Source organism: Dendrobates tinctorius, unplaced genomic scaffold, assembly GCF_039654945.1.
Source record: "Dendrobates tinctorius isolate UK_male_01 unplaced genomic scaffold, ASM3965494v1 ptg000029l, whole genome shotgun sequence".
Classification (NCBI taxonomy): domain Eukaryota; kingdom Metazoa; phylum Chordata; class Amphibia; order Anura; family Dendrobatidae; genus Dendrobates; species Dendrobates tinctorius.
In genome coordinates this window covers 49315325-49334385 of record NW_027361697.1, presented here as the reverse complement: position 1 = coordinate 49334385, position 19061 = coordinate 49315325, and the positions used below count along the sequence as shown (strand labels likewise).

The 19061-nt window shown below is 39.5% G+C and overlaps 1 protein-coding gene and 1 long non-coding RNA gene across 3 annotated transcripts in view; one reads left to right on the top strand and one right to left on the bottom strand.

The window, feature by feature from the left end:
- Nucleotides 1-19061, top strand: part of RNPC3 (RNA binding region (RNP1, RRM) containing 3) — a 538973-nt gene that overhangs the window by 386477 nt on the left and 133435 nt on the right. The window lies entirely within an intron of this gene.
- LOC141085993 (uncharacterized) overlaps nt 9748-19061 on the bottom strand; it is a 58101-nt gene continuing 48787 nt past the window's right edge. For both annotated transcript variants that reach the window (XR_012231461.1, XR_012231462.1), the window contains one exon: nt 9748-17884. This is a non-coding gene — a long non-coding RNA (uncharacterized lncRNA). The remainder of the gene's footprint in view (nt 17885-19061) is intronic.

Genomic DNA, 19061 nt, shown 5'->3' with positions numbered 1-19061 from the left:
TCATCTGGTGCAAATGTCAGGGTTCAAAGTATCACAGTTGAACTAATGCACTAATTAATCTCAATTCATTAAAAGCAATGTTTTTATTATAGAAAAAATAAAGAAAAGAAAGAAGAAAGAGAAGAAAAGAAGACCGAAAGAAAAAAAAAAAAAAAAAAAAAATAATATATATATATATATATATATATTAAAAAAACGAACTCATGACATCTAAAAAAAAAACTTTTTGGCAAAGAAATGTATATCTTAGTGCACTGAACCACGGTCAGGTCATACCTGACAGAGAGGGAGAAAAAGGACTAGTGGAGAAAAGATAAAATGTTATAATTAAAAATGATATGTATAATTTATTTGACAATAAAGGAAGCTTTCTCTTGCTTTTTTTAAAAAATGTATGAATCACCAATTGAAAAAATAAAAAATATATATATGTGTCCGTGGATACTGCAATTGATTATAAAAAACTCTCACACGTCACTTGAAAAGGAGACGTTGGTTTCATTCACAAATATTCAGAATATCTGATAGTAAGAGGGCAAAGACACTGACTACGAAGAGCTTACGTAGCGTTCGATGAAAGAAACCAGGATCGCTACCCGTGTTGACCCTCATGCAGAGGGAGAGAAAGATAAAGAGGGAGAAAAAGAAAAAAACCACTCATCTTCAATACAGGAAAAATAACACTATTTTCTCACAGAAAAAATAAAAACATGTATGTAAAAGTATATGGTAAAAATATATAAAGGAAAGGGAATAAATTAATTCATCCACATTATAGAAATAAAATACATGGAATAAAAAGTCGCACATAAAAAAGGGGTTTAAACATACCAGATTAGATAAAATTAATTCTGAATAACAGGTACATGCATCATTAAAAATTGTTAAAAGAGAAAATCATCAAATTTATTCCATTCTAAAGAAAAACCTCTGAAATTTCGTTTAAACCAAATGGCTTGAGTGTATTTAACCTATAGATCCAAAATACTTCTTTTCTATTTAATTGCCCTATCCTGTCAGGAAAATTAACAGGAATATGTTCAATTGGGCTAATTCTTAGTCCACTTGGATCCTTATTATGTTTTATAGTGAAATGTCTAGAAAGACCATGTTGTAAAAAACCTTTTTTGATGTTACATCTATGCGGATTAACCCTTAAATGTAGCGGTTGGGTTGTTCTTCCAACATATTGTTTTCCGCATCCACACTCAATAAGATATATCACAAATTCCGTAGTGCAACTCAAATAATTCTTTATAGGAAAAATTTCATTGGTGGTAGATGATTTTACAGATTTTTCTCTATGAGTAATAATATTACAACAGAGACAATTTCTCCTTCCACATTTATAAATCCCTTTCAAAGGGGCATGAATTGGATTCAATGTTAATTCAGTTTTTTGTCGACTAGGGGCCACCAATCCCTTAATAGTTGGTGCCCTTCTGAAAGTTATTCCTGGATTATTAGGTAGAAATTTTTGTAATATAGGATCATTTAAAAGTATATACCAATTATCACACAAAATTTTCCGTATTCTTGTGTGTTCGGCACAATATTGAGTAATAAAATTAGTCATGAATTTTTTATTATCGGGTTTGACTATTTTTTGTCCATAAATGAGAGTGTCTTGTGATATATTGACACATCTATTATAGGCACTTTTGATCAGATTATTGGGGTATTTTTTATCCATGAACCTATTTTTTAAAATATCAGCCTGATCTTTAAAGTCCTCAAAGCTAGAACAATTTTTTCTAATCCTCTTAAACTGATTCTCTGGGATATTCCTCAGCCATTTTCCATAATGTCCACTATCAAAAGGAATATAACTATTAATATCCACATTTTTAAAAAAGGTTTTGGTTAAAATGGTGTTGTCCTTGATAAAAATAGTTATATCTAAAAAATTGATACTCTCATGTTCATAAACTGAGGAAAATGATAGTCCCCAGTTATTGTTATTAATGTCATGAATAAAGTTATTAATGCTACTATCAGAGTTATCCCAGATAAAGAAAAGGTCATCAATAAATCTCTTATACATGATTAAATTATTGCACCACTTGGTATTAAAAATATAAAAATCTTCAAAAACCCCCATAAAAATATTTGCATATGTAGGTGCGACCTTCGAGCCCATCGCGGTCCCGAGCTTCTGGTGGTATAAATATCCATCAAATGTAAAATAATTATTTCTCAAAATAAAATCCATGCCTTTTAATAAAAACTTCTTTTGATCTTTAGACAGCCTATTGTCTCTTACTAAAATCTTGTTAAAACAGGCTAACCCTAAGTTGTGTGATATATTTGAATATAGTGAGGACACATCCATAGTGAGTAAAAGATAGCCTGATTTCCATTGAATTTGCTGTAGACATTGGATAAGATGAGTAGAATCTCTAATGTAGGTTTTTAAAAGTGGAACATTAGTCACCATAATTCTATCGATATAATGGGATAGGTTACTCGTTAAAGAACCTATCCCTGAGATAATCGGTCTCCCTGGGGGGTTTACTAAACTCTTATGAATTTTTGGTAGGTGATAAAAAAAAGGAATTCGTGAATTTTGAACTCCTTTATCTGCTGACCGAATTATAATATCAGTATTAGTCTTCAAGTAGGGGTGAAAAATTGGCATTACAGGCATTGAAGACTAATACTGATATTATAATTCGGTCAGCAGATAAAGGAGGAGGGATAGTTATTCAGAATAGATCTGATTATTGTAATGAAGCAATGAGAATACTATCTGATGAAAAATATTATAGTAAAAATTCATTTGACATCATCCCAGGAATAAAACTAAACTATGATATATTAATCCAGGAGGGCAAAAAAACGAACATTTTTAATAAAAAGGAATTAAAATTTGTTACTGTTCAAAATTCACGAATTCCTTTTTTTTATCACCTACCAAAAATTCATAAGAGTTTAGTAAACCCCCCAGGGAGACCGATTATCTCAGGGATAGGTTCTTTAACGAGTAACCTATCCCATTATATCGATAGAATTATGGTGACTAATGTTCCACTTTTAAAAACCTACATTAGATTCTACTCATCTTATCCAATGTCTACAGCAAATTCAATGGAAATCAGGCTATCTTTTACTCACTATGGATGTGTCCTCACTATATTCAAATATATCACACAACTTAGGGTTAGCCTGTTTTAACAAGATTTTAGTAAGAGACAATAGGCTGTCTAAAGATCAAAAGAAGTTTTTATTAAAAGGCATGGATTTTATTTTGAGAAATAATTATTTTACATTTGATGGATATTTATACCACCAGAAGCTCGGGACCGCGATGGGCTCGAAGGTCGCACCTACATATGCAAATATTTTTATGGGGGTTTTTGAAGATTTTTATATTTTTAATACCAAGTGGTGCAATAATTTAATCATGTATAAGAGATTTATTGATGACCTTTTCTTTATCTGGGATAACTCTGATAGTAGCATTAATAACTTTATTCATGACATTAATAACAATAACTGGGGACTATCATTTTCCTCAGTTTATGAACATGAGAGTATCAATTTTTTAGATATAACTATTTTATCAAGGACAACACCATTTTAACCAAAACCTTTTTTAAAAATGTGGATATTAATAGTTATATTCCTTTTGATAGTGGACATTATGGAAAATGGCTGAGGAATATCCCAGAGAATCAGTTTAAGAGGATTAGAAAAAATTGTTCTAGCTTTGAGGACTTTAAAGATCAGGCTGATATTTTAAAAAATAGGTTCATGGATAAAAAATACCCCAATAATCTGATCAAAAGTGCCTATAATAGATGTGTCAATATATCACAAGACACTCTCATTTATGGACAAAAAATAGTCAAACCCGATAATAAAAAATTCATGACTAATTTTATTACTCAATATTGTGCCGAACACACAAGAATACGGAAAATTTTGTGTGATAATTGGTATATACTTTTAAATGATCCTATATTACAAAAATTTCTACCTAATAATCCAGGAATAACTTTCAGAAGGGCACCAACTATTAAGGGATTGGTGGCCCCTAGTCGACAAAAAACTGAATTAACATTGAATCCAATTCATGCCCCTTTGAAAGGGATTTATAAATGTGGAAGGAGAAATTGTCTCTGTTGTAATATTATTACTCATAGAGAAAAATCTGTAAAATCATCTACCACCAATGAAATTTTTCCTATAAAGAATTATTTGAGTTGCACTACAGAATTTGTGATATAGCTTATTGAGTGTGGATGCGGAAAACAATATGTTGGAAGAACAACCCAACCGCTACATTTAAGGGTTAATTCGCATAGATGTAACATCAAAAAAGGTTTTTTACAACATGGTCTTTCTAGACATTTCACTATAAAACATAATAAGGATCCAAGTGGACTAAAAATTAGCCCAATTGAACATATTCCTGTTAATTTTCCTGACAGGATAGGGCAATTAAATAGAAAAGAAGTATTTTGGATCTATAGGTTAAATACACTCAAGCCATTTGGTTTAAACGAAATTTCAGAGGTTTTTCTTTAGAATGGAATAAATTTGATGATTTTCTCTTTTAACAATTTTTAATGATGCATGTACCTGTTATTCAGAATTAATTTTATCTAATCTGGTATGTTTAAACCCCTTTATGTGCGACTTTTTATTCCATGTATTTTATTTCTATAATGTGGATGAATTAATTTATTCCCTTTCCTTTATATATTTTTACTATATACTTTTACATACATGTTTTTATTTTTTCTGTGAGAAAATAGTGTTATTTTTCCTGTATTGAAGATGAGTGGTTTTTTTCTTTTTCTCCCTCTTTATCTTTCTCTCCCTCTGCATGAGGGTCAACACGGGTAGCGTTCCTGGTTTCTTTCATCGAACGCTACGTAAGCTCTTCGTAGTCAGTGTCTTTGCCCTCTTACTATCAGATATTCTGAATATTTGTGAATGAAACCAATGTCTCCTTTTCAAGTGACGTGTGAGAGTTTTTTATAATCAATTGCAGTATCCACCGACACATATATATATATTTTTTATTTTTTCAATTGGTGATTCATACATTTTTTAAAAAAAGCAAGAGAAAGCTTCCTTTATTGTCAAATAAATTATACATATCATTTTTAATTATAACATTTTATCTTTTCTCCACTAGTCCTTTTTCTCCCTCTCTGTCAGGTATGACCTGACCGTGGTTCAGTGCACTAAGATATACATTTCTTTGCCAAAAAGTTTTTTTTTTAAGATGTCATGAGTTCGTTTTTTTAATATATATATATATATTTTTTTTTTTCTTTCGGTCTTCTTTTCTTCTCTTTCTTGTTTCTTTTCTTTATTTTTTCTATAATAAAAACATTGCTTTTAATGAATTGAGATTAATTAGTGCATTAGTTCAACTGTGATACTTTGAACCCTGACATTTGCACCAGATGACATGTGACCTTTTTGGCGCCGCTTTTTGAAATCATGCTGTATATAACCTGTGACAGTTCTGTTTGATCATATATTGTCATCCCCTGATGAAGAAATGGTATACATTTCGAAACGCGTTGGAAAATAAATGGATTAATCTTTCTCCTAAATATTGGATTGGTGAATTTATCTGGTAGCGCACAAAAGTCCGAGAATTTATTCCAAAATCTGATCAGTACTGACCCATGTGGTACCCCTCTGTTAACTGTGACCAAATCAGACCCAAGCTTACGCGAGCAATGTGCTTCAATCGAAGTGCAACATTTACGCTGGTGGTACATGGCATTTGTAAGATTATTATTATTATTTATTGTTATAGCGCCATTTATTCCATGGCGCTTTACATGTGAGGAGGGGTATACATAAAAACAAGTACAATAATCTTAAACAATACAAGTCATAACTGGTACAGGAGGAGAGAGGACCCTGCCCGCGAGGGCTCACAATCTTCAAGGGATGGGTGGTAATACAGTAGGCGAGGGTAGAGCTGGTCGTGCAGCGGTTTGGTCGATCGGTGGTTACTGCAGGTTATAGGCTTGTCGGAAGAGGTGGGTCTTCAGGCTCTTTTTGAAGGTTTCGATGGTAGGTGAGAGTCTGATATGTTGTGGTAGAGAGTTCCAGAGTAGGGGTGATGCGCGAGAGAAATCTTGTATGCGATTGTGGGAAGAGGAGATAAGAGGGGAGTAGAGAAGGAGATCTTGTGAGGATCGGAGGTTGCGTGCAGGAAAGTACCGGGAGACGAGGTCACAGATGTATGGAGGAGACAAGTTGTGGATGGCTTTGTATGTCATGGTTAGGGTTTTGTAATGGAGTCTCTGGGCAATTCGGAGCCAGTGAAGGGATTGACAGAGGGGAGAAGCTGGGGAATAGCGGGGGGACAGGTGGATTAGTCGGGCAGCAGAGTTTAGAATAGATTGGAGGGGTGCGAGGGTGTTTGAGGGGAGGCCACAGAGCATGAGGTTGCAGTAGTCAAGGCGAGAGATGATGAGGGCATGGACTAGGGTTTTTGCAGATTCTTGGGTGAGGAATGAACGGATGCGTGAAATATTTTTGAGTTGAAGTCGGCATGAAGTGGAAAGGGTTTGGATATGTGGTTTGAAGGAGAGATCAGCGTCAAGGATTACTCCGAGGCAGCGAGCTTGTGGGACTGGGGAGAGTGGGCAGTCATTTACTGTAATTGATAGGTTCGTAGGGGGGGTCACGTGAGATGGGGGAAAGATGATGAATTCTGTTTTGTCCATGTTGAGTTTCAGATATCTAGTGGAGAAGAAGGATGAAATAGTGGACAGACATTGAGGGATTCTGGTTAGTAGGGAGGTGATATCTGGTCCAGAGATGTAGATCTGTGTGTCATCAGCATAAAGATGATACTGAAAGCCATGAGATTCTATGAGCTGTCCCAGGCCAAAGGTGTAAATAGAGAACAGCAGGGGCCCAAGGACTGAACCTTGTGGGACTCCGACAGATAGGGGGCGAGGTGAGGAGGTGGTGTGTGAGTGGGAGACGCTGAATGTCCGGTCTGTTAGGTATGATGAGATCCAGGAGAGGGCCAAGTCTGTGATGCCGAGGGATGAGAGGGTCTGTAATAATAGGGAATGGTCCACTGTGTCAAAGGCAGCCGACAGGTCCAGGAGGAGGAGGACAGAGTAGTGTCGCTTGCTCTTGGCAGTTAAGAGGTCATTGGTGACCTTAGTAAGGGCTGTTTCAGTGGAGTGGTGTGACCGGAAGCCAGATTGTAAGCGGTCGAAGATACGTATAATTCATTACGTGACGTGCACCTCTCAATGAGTTAAGGACATTTTCTTTAGCTATAATATAATAGCTAATTATAGCTAATTATAATTAGTATAATGATAATATAATAGGTGCTTAGTGCCTCGATTTGCGATGGCGTTTTGAGTGATGATATGACTCCTTTTTATCAAAATAGTGTCAAATTAGTCCCCTATAGTATATACATGCATATACAAGTAGGCAGCAGATGGCTCAGTGGTTAGCACTGTAGCCTTGCATCACAGTGGTCCTGGGTTCAAATCCCACCAAGGCAACATCTGCAAGGAGTTTGTATGTTCCCCTCGTGTTTGTGTGGGTTTCCTCTGGGTTCTCCAGTTTCCTCCCATACTCCAAAGACATAGTGACTGGGAATGTAGATTGTGAGCCCCATCAGGGACAGCGATGATAATGTCTGTAAAGCACTGCGAAATAAGATAGCGCTATATAAGCAAAGGATAATAAATAAGAAAATAATAAACATTTAAGGGCCTCCGATATGCCTTTTAACAGCAGAGGTTAAGTGACCTTTTGCCTCAGCACTGCTTTATAATGGCCCTCAGAAATAAGTCAATAGCAACCCCATTATAGGAAAATCTTGGGGGTTTCAGTTACTGGGGGTAGCTGAGACGCTGAACAACACAATCAGGGATTTTTTTTTCCTGTTTTCTGTCACATAATCACTGTTATTCAATGAATAACAGTGATCACATAAAAAAAAGTAAAGTCTGATTTAAAAATCATTTTTCTCTCCTCTGCCATGATCTAACATGTCAGATGAGAGATAAATGATGTCCTTAGGCTCACAATATTACCCTAGAACCGGCTACACCATTCACTTCCTCCTCCTCTTCCTGAAGCAAAATGAGTTCATTGCGAGGCGCACGTCAGTAAATGATCTGCCAGGCGGCACCCAACAACATCAGAGATATTCTCTGTGGGTCTATGACCTTTGATCAATGTGATAGATCCCTTCAAAGTGATCAAAAGTCGAATATTTGTCATCCCCCTAGTCAGATTAAATTTGTTTTTTTTGTTTTTATTTTATAATTTTGATTTCTTTCTTTCTTTCTTTGCTTTTAGCCAGGGGTTAGGGATAACTCCTAATGGTTGGGGTAGGGTTGGGTTTAGGGTTAGAGTTGGACTTAGCATTAGGGTTGGGCTTAGGGTTAGGCTTTAAAGTTAGGGTTCATTCAAAAGTTTAAAAAAATAAAATAAAAAAATTATTACTGTTACATTAGGTCTACTATTGTTAGATTAGGTTAGTTTTTATTGTTAGGCATTCATATAAAATAAAACGATGACGTGTAGAATGTTTACCGAGGTGCAGCGGTACACCCTGCTTTGCTCCGTTAGTTTCGGGAGTCAAACAAAATCTGATTCTGAAGCAGAACAGTTTTCAGACAGTGATGGCTCCTCTTCCTCCACAAGATCCCACAGCCCAATGGTAGTAGATTTAGTGGTCACTGTTGAATCATCAGAGGCAGGGCCAAATTCTGCAGTCCTCCCTCCATTGTGGTATCCCGACAATGCATTTTTCACTCAAACTCATCCTTTTTTAGCAGCCCCTGGAATAAAATTAGATGTCACCAATTTTACCCTCCAAAAGCCCACATCCTTTCATTCCATTCATAGATCCATTCCCCACAATTGTGCCTGAAATAAAAACATATTTGGGCCTTACTCTCAATATGGGTTTAGTATACTCTCCATTACTACTGGGCTACAGAATCTGTTTTCAGTATCACCGTATTTGCAGCTATCATCTCTGGAGCCATATATGAAGCCCTAAAAAATTCCTTCATTTTGTGATAAATCCTAAGGCCCAAAAGAAATGACCCCACCTACAATCGCCTTAACAAACTGAGACCCCTAATTTCCCTCATAAAAGAATCATTCCTAAATTTCTATATCCCAGTGTATATTGTGCGTTCCACTCTGTGGAAACACGTTTATGACTGGAAGAGCAATGTCGTCACTTCCTGTTGCGCCTCCTTGATGATATTAACCGGCACCCTCTGAACAGTAGCGTGAGTCCCACACTGTGGAACGCAAGCACAACTTCCTATGCAAATCTAGGCATGCGCGCTGAAGCACTAACATGTATTACCATTGTCTAGAATTCATTATTGTTGCACTAATAACGTAGCATTAATGTATTTAGATACCAAACAGCGTAGGGGTATAAACATTCCCCCAACATAATGGAAATCAAGGGAAAAAACATCGGGAAAAGCAACACATTGACAAAAGGTGTATTGGTACAAAAATATATATACTTCCCCCTTTTCCCTATGAATATAATATATATACGTTTTCAATGTAATGATAAAAAGTTAATAAAAATTATTGAAAAACAAAAATATATATACAGTGGGGGAAATATGTATTTGATCCCTTGCTGATTTTGTAAGCTTTCCCACTGACAAAGACATGATCAGTCTATAATTTTAAGGTAAGGTTAATTTTAACATTGAGAGATAGAATATCAAAAATAAAATCCAGAAAATCACATTGTATAAATTATATATATTTATTTGCATTTTGCAGTGAGAAATAAGCAGGTGACACGAGAAGTCTCTGAAGCGATCCCAGATGGAATAGAAGAAATGTCTCTTGAATAAAATGGCAGTTCCTGGCTTTTCCCGGCGCGGGCTTTCAGTCCTGGTACACGGTGTTGCACGGGGAGTAGAAGATGTAAAAACAAGTGGGCCACAAAGTTTCGGAGAGGAGGCCGCCGAAGGGCCCACGTAGTCAGCGAGTTGCGCGTGGTCTGTTTGGTAACGATTGTTAGGCACTGCGAAGGGTGCTGTCAAGTCAGAGTTCTCAGGTATGGAAGTCTGCCAGAAGCTCGGCTCTCTCTCAACCCAGGCTGTGCCCATAGAGGTGGTTAAGCTGCTGCATAGGCCTGCTGATTGGCAGGGAACCGTGGCGACGGAGTCAACCTTCTCCTTGTGTTTTTTCTGTCTCCCCACCAGAAGTTCCCCTTTTGCGCGCTCAGCTCCTTTTATCCCTACCCTGCCACCTGCAGTCAGGTGCAAAGATCTGCTCTGGTCAGAAAGTGCTTCACCCCTCAACAATGGTCACAGCCCCTATGGTTCCAGCCCAGACCCACAAGAAGCTGCCCTAGCCTGGTCCATCTCCCTACATCCTCACAGGGCCTCAACAGACCTCACAGCGCTCGGATCAATGTTATTCTATGGAGCAGTTCAGATAACACCATTCTCTTCGGTACTTTGGATGAGACTCGCTTTCTCAAGCCTATGGGTGTGCAAAAAATCAGTACATTATGTTTTCCATCCAATTTTTAAGGACACATTGGTCTTGTAAAGATTATTTACTGCTGAATTATAACACAGAAGCCAAACGGATGGAAAAAAGTCCGCACAGACAACGTAAGGATAATATACAGGGATATGACAAAAAGGATAAAAATAATAACTTAAAACAATTAATAAGAAATTTACTAGAAAGGTTAATGGTATTATCATAGAATTCTTAAATTCTGGACAGGATATTCAAGATGCGGATAATTCCGCACTCCTCCAAAATCAGGCAAGGGAACAACTGGGTTCAGAAGAGTTGCATACTTCATTCAGGCCTATAAAACTACGTGTTTCGTGGACGTCCTGGCTATGGCTATGTACCTGAGGAAGTGGACAGGACGTCCACGAAACGCATAGTTTTATAGCCCTGAATAAAGTATGCAACTCTTCTGAACCCAGTGGTTCCCTTGTCTGATTTTGGAGGAGCGCTGAATTATCCGCATCTTGAACATCCTGTCCTTGAAGATTTTGTCCAAGAATTTCTTGAAGATCCGTCGTGGGTCCGGTGCACTCTGCAGCCCTCCTGACAAATTCATTATATGTATTGTGCATACTCACAACATTCAAAGGTGAGAATTCTACCTTATAATCCACTAATTGTTTATTGGGTAACTGCGCTATTGTGCCCCTTTCTTTATCGTTCATAGAATTCTTAGACATTTCAGTCTCTATAATTAACAATGAAATCATCACTAAAAACTACAGAAAACTAATCTTTCTTTGCAGTAAGAAAGTGCCCATCCTCCACATGTAAAAAATACAATTCATACAGTCAGAGGCGTAGCTAGGATTTTGGTTCAGGGGGGACGAAACTTCTGAGTGGACCCCTAACCAGAGAACCTCAGCAGATGACCACGCTGTTGCCAAAAATAATCTATACATAAAAAGACCAGTATTGATATTACCGCCATATGGTCAGTGGGAAATAATACCAGTCCTACAGAACATATAATAGATTACAGCAGAGTTACAGATAATGACATACCACTGACGTTATTTCTGATGGAACCGTTCACTTTTCACGTCTTTTCCATCTGGCCCAGACCGACATGACAACTCCTACAGCCAGGACTCGGCTGCAGAGAATACAACAAAGACACATTTCACTTCTCATATTTTCAGCACTGTCACCAATTGGACTATTCCCAACCTGCACAAACTGCTCATCCTGCTGATACCCCAATACTGAGCCGCTGCTGCCGTATGTGCCCCTATTACTGCACCTGATACCCCAATACTGAGCCGCTGATGTCGTATGTGTCCCTATTACTACACCTGATACCCCAATACTGAGCCGCTGCTGCCGTATGTGTCCCTATTACTGCACCTGATACCCCAATACTGAGCCGCTGCTGTCGTATGTGTCCCCTATTACTGCACCTGATACCCCAATGCTGAACCGCTGCTGCCGTATGTGTCCCTATTACTGCCCCTGATACCCCAATACTGAGCCGCTGCTGCCGTATGTTTCCCTATTACTACACCTGATACCCCAATGCTGCGCTGCTGCTTCTGTATGTGTCCCTATTACTGCACCTGATACCCCAATACTGAGCCGCTGCTGACATATGTGTCCCTATTACTGCACCTGATACCCCATTAATGAGCTGCTGCTGTATGTGTCCCTATTACTGCACCTGATACCCCAATACTGAGCCGCTGCTGCCGTATGTGTCCCTATTACTGCACCTATTGTGTGGTTCTGTGTGACCTTTAAATTCTAAAGCAACTCTCTAGAAAATAGTAATGTCGGGTGCAAGTGCCCTAGAAAACAGGGCCCACACTTTGGTCCCTAGAATTTAATATTGCCCTGTGTGTGCCCCTTTGACAGTCACAGTAACCCAAGTTCCCCTGTAACACCAAGTGCCCACTTCACATTTAATAATGTCCCAAGTCTCCCCCTTGTACAGCTCCTCTATACACAGTATAATGCCCCCTCACTGTATATATACTGACCCCTTAATATCCCCAAACTATTTAATGGCTCCAACACTGTATGATGGACCCGTCACTATAATCCCCACACTGTATGATGGCCACCTAGACAGCATCCATATCATAATACACCAGATAGTCCTCAATATAGTATAATGCACTCCCCATAGGCAGAGTGTATAGTATAATGCACTCCCCATAGGCAGCCTCTATATTAGAATGCACTCCCCATAGGCAGATTCTATATTATAATGCACCCCCATAGGCAGCCTATTATAATGCACCCCCATAGGCAGGCTATTATAATGCACCCCCATAGGCAGCATATTATAATGCACTCCCCATAGGCAGTCTATTATAATCAACTCCTCATAGGCAATGTATAGCACAAAAACCCATAAAAGTAAAAAAATGGCACAACTCACTACAATAATTAGCCACATAAGAAAAAAACAGTATAACATGCCAGTAAAATGAATTCTACTTTATTCAATGAATTTGTAATAAAAATAGTACACAAAACATCAATTCACAATTTCAAGGTCACTACTGAAACATCATAGGAGTCAAAAACGCCATAAGCCCTACCTACTTGTTATGCAAATCAGTGCATGTAATATTTCACAGACATAGCCAAAGAAAATTCCACATTGGCTTAGTATTGGCTGTCAGTATAAGACTACTATTGTGTTGCCTAAAAATGGCTGCTGTGATGATAAAAATATTGTTAAAAGCACTTGCATATGTATGTGGTCTGCTTATGCGGTCTGCTTAGGCGAACCTCCTGACGAAGAAACCAAACGCGCGTTGGGGCGCTTGTGGAGGACTGCATAAACAGACCACATACATATGAAAGTGCTTTTTTTTATACTAGATCATCTAATTATGTCAAACTTAGTCCTGCAACAGCCGATGACATCATCGCTTACACTCTGGCTGATGATGTCATAATGGCGATGATGTCACAATACTAGGTGATTGTTAGGTTAAAGATTCCGATGTCACTTTTCTTACTTTACCTTCAGCTTTTGGAGAGTGAAGACGACGTTTGCGCACTTAGCAAATTCATTATTATTGACATTAACTTATCATGGGACGAAAAAGGAAGTGTGGTGAAAAGAATAAGAGACGTGCTAAAAAAAGATGCACGGAAGAGAGTTTTTCCCAGAGAGGAGTAACTTCTCAGGACATTGTACAGGACGTACCTGTTGAGAATACAGATGATCCCTGTACATCATCTTCTGGACATCCTCCAGAGAATAAGACCCTTAAAAAGGGGAAAAAAAGAGGGAACACATCTCCTGAGAAAGGAGATGAAACCCCAAATAAGAGAGGAAGAAGCTCTCACATCCATCAAGAGAGAGTTGAAAATCAAAGTTGTAGAGAACAACTTAAGAGAAAGAGGACATCTGACACTGAGACCACCACAAAGAGAAGACGTGAGAGTGACAAATCCATCGATCAAGCTCCAGAAGGTAAAGTCTATAGTCATTTATGTGTGTATGTGTGTATGTCCGGGATAGGCATCCGCACCGTCGCTGCTACAGCCACAAAATTTGGCACAGTCACACGTCTGGACCCCAAGAGCGTCCTAAGCTATGTTGTGAGGCGAAATTTTAACCCCGCGCGTTCCAATTCACCAAACAATTTTGCCCCTATCTACATACTGGGGGAAAAAGTGTGTGCGTCAAGCCCCGCCCCTCATTGTGATGTTATAATGCCCCTATTTGCATACTGGGGAAGCAGTGTGTGCGTATGAAGCCCTGCCCCTCATTATGATGTCACAATGGTTGCCATGGCGACGCTGATGTCATCAAAGGTTGCAAGCCCTGCCGCCGCTCATTATGATGTCATAATGGTTGACTATGGAGTGGAGGATGTGTGATGAGTATATGGGCACCGGACTATGGGATGGAGGATATGTATGATGGGTATATGGGAACGGGACTATGGGATGGAGGATGTGTGATGGGTATATGGGCACTGGACTATGGGATGGAGGATATGTATGACTGGTATATGGGCACGGGACTATGGGATGGCGGATATGTATATGGGCACGGGACTATTGGATGGAGGATGTGTGATGGGTATATGGGCACTGGACTATGGGATGGAGGATATGTTTGACGGGTATATGGGCACGGGACTATGGGATGGTGGATATGTATATGGGCACGGGACTATGGGATGGAGGATGTGTGATGGGTATATGGGCACTGGACTATGGGATGGAGGATATGTTTGACGGGTATATGGGCACGGGACTATGGGATGGTGGATATGTATATGGGCTCGGGACTGTGGGATGGAGGATGTGTGATGGATATATGGGCACTGGACTATAGGATGGAGGATATGTATGACGGGTATATGGGCACGGGACTATGAGATGGCGGATATGTATGATGGGTATATGGGCATGGGACTATGAGATGAAGGATGTGTGATGGGTATATGGGCACTCGACTATGGGATGGAGGATATGTATGATGGGTATATGGGCACGGGCCTATGGGATCGTGGATATGTATGATGGGTATATGGGCACGGGACTATGAGATGGCGGATATGTATCATGGGTATATGGGCATGGGACTATGAGATGAAGGATGTGTGATGGGTATATGGGCACTCGACTATGGGATGGAGGATATGTATGATGGGTATATGGGCACGGGCCTATGGGATCGTGGATATGTATGATGGGTATATGGGCACGGGACTATGGAATGGAGGATAATTATAATTTTCTATAACTAACCACATTTAGTTACTATGGCCGGGCAGCGCCGGGCACTTCAGCTAGTTTTATATAAAGTGTTCATTTATTTTACAAAATGTAACCTAATGACATAATCTTGTCCCGTACATACTACCGTGTACATCAGAGCTTTCCACCTTCTATACTTAAGGCTCTCCAGCCAGAACATGGTGGTAACCAGGTTCCTCATGGTTCAAAGCTCATGATAGATTTTTAAAAAATTGCCAATTTATTGGAGCTTTATATATGAGTGATTAATTGTTAGTTCTTATATCTGTTTTCTGTTCTAGGTGTAATCGGGGCTCAGACCACCAGCCCTTCAGAGCAAGTGACTGCCTGTTTTTCCCTGGAGAGTTTAATCTTTACCAGGAAGCTTGGAGAAGGCAGTTTTGGGAAGGTGATGCTGGCGACACATCAACCCAGCGGACTTCAGCTGGCGGTCAAGATGGTTAAGAAGAGAGAATTGTTGGAAAATGCTAAAGACACCGTCCACATAGAGAGAGATGTCCTGGAAATCACTGAAGACAGTAGATTCTTCACACATGCCTATGGCACCTTCCAGACAGCGGTAAAAGACTCCTCACGTTCTAGGAATTCTCTCCTTTCTCCCCATCATGTCCATTTGCTTCCATCAGATTGCAAATTCAATCTTTGTCTGTAAATGAAGAGACCTGCTGCATGCTCTGTGTGCCTGTATGTCCTGGGCGCCATTACTGATGGCTATCATTAGAGGATTTTGACTTAGTTGTCACCCTGGACGGACACCTCTCCAGTGTGTGCAGACACAAAGACATGTCTTCTGAACATACAGTATAGGTCCCAGAACCATAGTAAATGTTATCAGGATAGATAAAATCTGCATTATTTACCATCATCTTCCCTACTCTCGCACAGGACTATGCATTTTATGCCATGGAATATCTGAGTGGTGGCGAGTTGACTGCATTTATCAAAAGCAGAGCCCCACTGGATGTCTGCACGACCAGGTAAGAGAGCAGCCGCTCTGTAATATCTGTGGCCGCTGTCTCCCCTCATAGTTATTAGTGGTTCAGTAGAACAATTAATGCTGATAGGAGTTTTTTCTTCCTTATTAGGTTCCTTGCAGCAGAAATCTTGAGTGGAATAAAGTTTCTCCACAGTCGTGGGATTATTCACCGGTAATAAGTCATTTCTTGTTTTATACAAGGGAAAGATTTACTATGGGAAATAGTTAACTGTGCCAGAATTGTGGTGCTATTTAGCCAAAAATATGGTGAACATGATGTGTACCACATTTATGAAGTGTTTTAGACGCTTTTGGGGCTCACTTGAAGAGGGGACAAGGCTTTTATGGAAATGGGAATAGTTTGATAGGAATCCATGTGGCTTACAATGTCACAACGTGCAACTAAACTGTAATCAGATTTTTGTGAAAAATTATTGGCTCTAAGTAATGAAAACAATAGTGGTGTAACATCAGACAAAAATCTCTGAAGTTGCTCCTAATTTGTCACACAGCCACTGTGATGATTTGGCGTGTTTTCAGAAAGCCTGGTATATGTCTACACAAGATAGGATTAGTGAATCTGTCCCCCAATGTTTAGTGAGTGGTCCTGTGAAGCCCCCACAGCAACCCAAGCACGACATCTGATCTATATCTGACTCACAGAACTATTTTTCTTTCTTTTTTTAAGGGATTTAAAACCAGACAACATTCTTCTGGACGGTGATGGACACGCTAAGATTGCTGATTTCGGCCTTGCTGCTATGAATGTATTTGGTTCTCAGAAGATCAGAGTTTTTTTCGGCACTCCTGGCTATATGGCTCCTGAGGTGACTATATGACTACTAATAACTCTTATTATACACCTGCAATTCTCACTTAATGTGTAGCTTGTGGAATCACAGATCTATCATCACATCAGCCCACATTTACTAACGCTATCTAATAGATGTACTGTGTAAGGGCCCCCATACATATTAGACTAAAGTCAGCCAAACTGGCCAATATCAGAAGGATCAGCCTAGGGCAGCACGGTGGCTCAGTGGTTAGTACTACAGTCTTGCAAAGCTGGGGTCTTGGGGTCAAATCCCACCAAAGACAATACCATGTTTGTGTGGGTTTCTCTGGTTTCCTCCCACACTCCAAAGACATACTGATAGGGAAAGTACTGTACGTAAAGCACTGCAGAATAAGATAGCGCTGTATAAGAAAAGCATGATAAATAAAAAAAAAAACAAACAGTTTAATGTGTACTGGGGCTTCTCGATTTGAGAGGTAGCTATCAACTAAATGATCTTTTGGCCGACATGTCCTATGTATGGGGGCTTAGGTGTGGAAAAACACTACCAGTAAACATGGACCACGGTAGTTTTCTGTCTCCCAGGATGAACACTGTACTAACTTACTCTTCTAATCTTATATTTCCACAGATGATTCGTCGACAGCCCTTTAATTACACGGTCGACCTGTTTGCTTTTGGGATCATAGTCTTCCAAATGGCCACAGGATCTTACCCGTTTTACTCTGGTCAGTGTTCTCGAAGGATTGCCCGTTCAGTGAAATGTGATAAACCTAACTATCCGCACAGCATGGATTCTCAGCCCAGGGATGTCATAGAGAGAGTGAGTAAATAGACACTTCCACCTGGAGACATAGGAAGGATAGACGAGTCAGGAGATTTGATAATACACCGTACATTTCATCACCACTGTGTTGGGTATTTCAGCTTTGTCCAATAGAAGGAATTGGGACAATGCTGGAGCCCCGGGACAGCCTCTCCTAAGTGTGCAGTGTTCTTATCTACAGGCCAGTTTATACAGTAAAGAGGCTGCGGTGCTCACCAAAACCTCTTCACACAGCTAATCATCAGCATTATTGGGTATCTGCCCCTAACTGATCGACTACTGATGGCCTATCCTGTACTATCCTATCCTGTACTACCCTGTCCTGTACCATCCTATCCTCTTTCATCCTGTCCTGTACTATCCTGTCCTGTACTATCATATCCTGAACTATCCTGTCCTCTATTATCCTGTCCTGTATTATCCTGTCCTGTACTATCCTGTCCTGTACTATCCTGTCCTGTACTATCCTGTCCTGTACTATCCTGTCCTGTACTATCCTGTACCATCCCGTCCTGTACTATCCTATCTCGCCCTGTATTATCCTATCCTGTCCCATATTATCCGATTCTGTCCTGTACTATCATGTCCTGTCCTGTACTATTCTATCCTGTCCTATCCTGTACTATTGTATCCTGTCCTGTACTATCCTGTACCATCCCGTCCTGTACCATCCTATCTCATCCTGTATTATCCTGTACTATTCTATCCTGTCCTGTACTATCCTATCCTATCCTGTATCATCCTGTCCTGTACCATGCCGCCCTGTATTATCCTGTCCTGTACCATCCTATCTCGCCCTGTATTATTCTATCCTGTCCCATATTATCTGATCCTGTCCTGTCCTATTCTATCCTGTCCTATCCTATCCTGTCCTGTACCATCCTGTCCTGTACCATGCCGCCCTGTACCATCCTATCTCGCCCTGTATTATTCTATCCTGTCCCATATTATCCGATCCTATCATGTACTATTCTATCCTGTCCTATCCTATCCTATCATATTTATTTCTAGCAATGGCTGTTTTAAGAAATTCATCTTTCTATAAGAAAATGAGAAAATAATTCTGTTACTGTTTTTTTCTGAGATTATTTATAATATTACTTGTGATATAATAATTATTCTTATATATTTGCAGCTCTTGTGTAAAACACCAAAAAAGAGGCAGGTTGTTTGCAGCAATCTAAAAGGACATCCAT